Source organism: Panicum virgatum, chromosome 8K, assembly GCF_016808335.1.
Source record: "Panicum virgatum strain AP13 chromosome 8K, P.virgatum_v5, whole genome shotgun sequence".
Lineage (NCBI taxonomy): Eukaryota > Viridiplantae > Streptophyta > Magnoliopsida > Poales > Poaceae > Panicum > Panicum virgatum.
The window spans coordinates 3,458,831-3,463,473 of NC_053143.1; the positions used below are offsets into that span (position 1 = coordinate 3,458,831).

Sequence of the window (4,643 nt, forward strand, 5' to 3'; positions counted from 1 at the left end):
CTGCAACGGTCGGTTTTTGTTGTATACGTGTCGTTCTCTGAATGCGCCGCTTGGGCTGCCGTCTCCTCGGTTTTACCGCTGGAACTGTTCCTTATCATCGCCTATATAAGCGGAGGAGGGGGGGGGGGGGTAAAACCTGTGCCCTCTCGAGCTTTGCTTTCCTTCGTCGCTTTTTGCTATAAAGCAGTTTGTCCAAAGGTTCTGGTTTCGTGCGCGGTGAAGCTGCTCGTTTTCTTCGGTGTAAGTAACTTTGCGGCTCATGGCTCGCACTAAACAGACAGCGAGGTTGATCGAAGGTTCGTTTGAGCCTTTGTTTCTAATTTGACTTTGTTTTTTATTTATTTTTGTAGTTATGGCATTCATTAAGAGGGCGGTTCTCCGTACAGACTCTGGTCCAGCTCCCGAAGGAGAGGCGGGTGAGGCCATGGAGATGTTGAGCTAACGAATGCCCGAGTTTGGCTGCGCGCCAGATGTAGTTTCATACAACACAGTTCTAAAGGGTTTGTGCGACAAAAAGGGAGCTGAGGAGGCACTTGAGCTGCTCCACATGATGGCAGATGATGGAGGTGGTAGCTGCCCACCAAATGTCGTGTCGTACAATACCGTTGTCAATGGCTTGTTTAGAGATGGCCATGTGGACAGAGCTTACAGCCTATTTAGTGCAATGGATGACCGGGGGATTTTGCCAACTGTTGTGACCTACAGCATAGTCATTGATGGCTTGTGCAAAGCTCAAGCGGTTGACAGGGCTGAGGGTGTCCTTCAGCAGATGATTTATAAACGTGTCAAGCCAAATAATCGAACATATAATTGTCTGATCCATGGATATTGCTCTTCACGACAAGGGAAAGAGGTGGCTCGAATGCTCAAAGAAATGTCCGCACATGGTCATCAGCCAGATGTTGTCACATGTAATTTGTTGCTGGATTATCATTGCAAGAGTGGAAGATGCACAGAGGCTAGAAAGATGTTTGATTCTATGATTGAAAAGGACATAAAACCTAATGTAACTACATATAGCACTCTGCTTCATGGGTATGCCACCATAGGTGCTCTTTCTGATATGTATGGTCTCTTGGATTTAATGGCAGGAAATGGTATTTCACCTAATCATCATATCTTCAATATAATTATCTATGCATATGGTAAAGGTGGTATGATAAATGAGGCAATGCATATCTTTGACCAAATGAGGCAGCAAGGGTCGAGTCCTAATGCAGTCAGCTACGGAGCAATAATAGATGCACTTTGCAAGTTGGGAAGAGTGGATGAGGCTATGCTTAAATTCAATCAGATGATCAATGAAAGGGTGACTCCTAATATCGTTGTTTTTAGCTCACTAGTTATGGACTGTGCAGTGTTGACAAATGGGAGAAGGCCGAGGAATTATTTTCTGAAATGCTGAATCAAGGGATCCATCCCAATACCAGGTTCTTCAACACTGTAATGTGTAACCTTTGCAGAGAAGGACGAGGAAAGGAAGCCCAGAGTCTACATAAACATAGGAAGCAATTGTGCAACATTTCTTACCAGACCAAGATACTTAATGCATTGCTTCCTCGATCAGCTTTGCTCTTGGAAACTCTGGAGGGTCTATATCGTTCCCCTCTCCAGCGTAAAGCATATACATGACAATCACTCACTTAAATTATCATGCACTGAAACTGAACTGAATTCCTGGTATAAACAGAGATTCTGCCCTTAACTAAAATATCGGGTATGAGCAGAAATTCAGATATGCACATCCAACTCCCATCTTTCATGCAAATGGCACTGCTTTAGTCAAGAACAGAATCTGCCAATGTAACAAAATCTGGCTTTCACACCAGGCATCGTAGTAGAAGTGCAGGTTGTGTCCAGATTTATGCCGTGGCTCGATCTATACAAGAACAAATGAATATTGCTACAAAGCGCTGCATCTGAGTGTATGAAACAATAGTATTATCACTCTATGAGGAGATGGACATGACTTGTCTGACGTCAATGGCGGACACTTCTATGATCACTGTTCACACATGACTGGAACTTTTGGGTTAACTGACACTGAAAGTAGCATCTTTACACACACACAAACACACACACACTAGTCGATGCCATTCCATTAAAAATCTTGAGAAGCGGAAACATTCAATAAATTACACTGGGTTTGGGTTGTAATAGGAGAGCTCTCGACGCACCCCAAGCCTGACATAGCAAAGACATTGAAATGGACCTGATAACTGATAATCTCTCCTTCAATCAAGATGAAATGTTTTACCTCTCATGGGGAAAAAATGGAAAACATGATTTATCCCCCTCAGCTTGCAGCACTGGTGTTGACGTGTTGTGCTCCATCTGCACTTCTATGGACCAGAAGAGAGAACATAACACAAGAATGTACTGGTTATTCATTTAAATATGTGCCTATCCTTTCCTAAAAAAAATTCCACACAAAAATGGACCAACCACTGCTTCATGAAGCTTGCCTTCTTTGATACACACGCATAAACTCTGATCTCTTTATTGCAGCAGTGCTATTGGCGAGAGAACAATGCCAAATAATCACATCTGCTGAATTGGCCATGCATGTTTCACCCATTCAGAGTATTCACCTTTCCATCAGGTCATGAATTGTGAGCACGGGATGCGTGGGTCGAGGCCTCGTGATCCTCGCTGGAAGTGATGGCATTCATTTTTCTTCTTCGTTCGCGTTTCAAATGAAGAAGACTAAACCTTAGTCTTTTAGTTTTTTTTTTGTTTTAAAGTTTTGTTTCTTGTATTTTTATCCCCTCATTTGAGGTTTGTAGTCTAAGAACTCTTGCGTTCATTTTGAATGTATATATCCACCATGTGGATATTAATTGTAGACCGATTTTATCCTTTGCCTAAAAAAATGTGGGAGGAAGGGCCCATGGGGGAAGAGATACAGAGCCACCTTCGCCTGTGGCCATGCCGCACCGGAATATTGCCGCGAAGGGTGATGAATTGGAATTTTTATTTTTTTTAATATGATTTTTATGGTAATTTTGGATTAATACTCCTATGAGGAACTCCAGAATTAGATCTGTATCGTCTGCCCAGCGGACGAAATTTAAATTTCGTCCGCCCAGCCGACGAAATTTGCCGATTTCGTCTTCCAAACGGACAGAATACAAAAATTTCATCCTCTAGATGGACGAAAATATATTTCGTCCAACCATTAGACGAAATATATATTTTCGTCCACGCATTAGTTCGCTGTGCATGACGAAATTGTAATTGTGCATGACAAAATTGTAATTTCGTCTAATTTTTAGGCGAAAATAGATTTCGTCTACCCGGTGGACGAACTCTCAATTTTCATCCACCGGGTAGACAAAATCTATAATTTTCGTCTACCCAGCACGCAAAATTTAGTTTGCTTTATTTTTTTCAATTTAGACCTTTTTGTTGTTGTTTTGAACATTTGTCGCCGTAGAGTTATTGTTTTTGCATACAACTTTTTGACTTATAGGTAGGTTGATCATGCGGACGATAAACATTTTGGATAGTTTTTTTTTATTTTGTACTCTTTATTTTGTAGGGTTTTTACTTTCTGCATCCTGAAGTTCATATTTTTTCAGTTGGAACTTGAATAGGTTGGTTATGTTTTCTCAAAAAAAAAAACAAATGTATCCTTTGTAGTGCTCCACAAAACTGGTGGACGAAATCTCAATTTTCATCCGCCGCACCCTGCTGCTGCACCCACCCGCCGAGAGGAATGGATGAGAGAGAGGGAGCGGTGAGAGAGGGACGTGTAAGAGAAGACAGGATAACGGGTGTAGTGGGTGCACAAAATCAACAAAATTTGGACGGGATAACGGGTGTAGTGGGTGGACGAAATCAACAAAATTTGGACGGAATAACGGGTGTAGTAATGGGTGGACAAAATCAACAAAATTTGCACTGATTTCGTCCAACCGTAAGACAAAATTAGATTTCGTCAACGCATTGGATGAAATATTGTGGCCCACGTTCAAATCGATCGATTGGTCAGAAGACAAATTTAAATTTAGTCTACAGTAGATGAAATTACCTAATTTCGTTTGCTAGATGGATGAAATTTAAATTTCGTCTACAGGGTAGACGAAATTACCTAATTCAGGTCTGGTTCTGGAATTCCTCTTATCCAGGGTATTAATCCATATTTATCATAAAAAATAATATTTAAAAAAAATAAAAATTCAATGAATTGTGGGCGCCGCCGTCCGTCCTCCGGTACTCGCTGCACGAATCAAAGGAGTGTGGAGCTTATTGGTGCTAGGGCTTGAGCTAGGGTTGGACGGATGATGGCCGTTCGGTGCTAGGGAGGACGACGGACAGGTGGGCATGGAGGAGCGAAGGTGGAGGAGAATAAGAATAATCACGAACTGACAAAGGTAAAATATTGAGGGGGTAATATGAAAATATTTGGATCAAGATTAATAATCACGGTCAAATTTGGGGGCTCGATGAAAATATTTAGAGGGTAATATGCAAATATTCAAGAAATGGGTGTCAAGGCTAAAAAAATATCAAACTCAGCTCAATCAGGTGACGTGGACTAATAATTAAAATATATTAGCCTATCAACCCGTGCCCCACACAAACTAATTAGAATTCATATAAAAAATAAAGATTATAGCTAATAACTATAATTATATCTC

The 4,643-nt window shown here is 41.2% G+C and overlaps 1 pseudogene; it reads left to right on the plus strand.

Moving 5' to 3' along the window:
• The first annotated feature begins 352 nt into the window (after window positions 1–352).
• On the plus strand, window positions 353–1,632 carry LOC120646506 (annotated as a pseudogene).
• The last annotated feature ends 3,011 nt before the right edge of the window (window positions 1,633–4,643 follow it).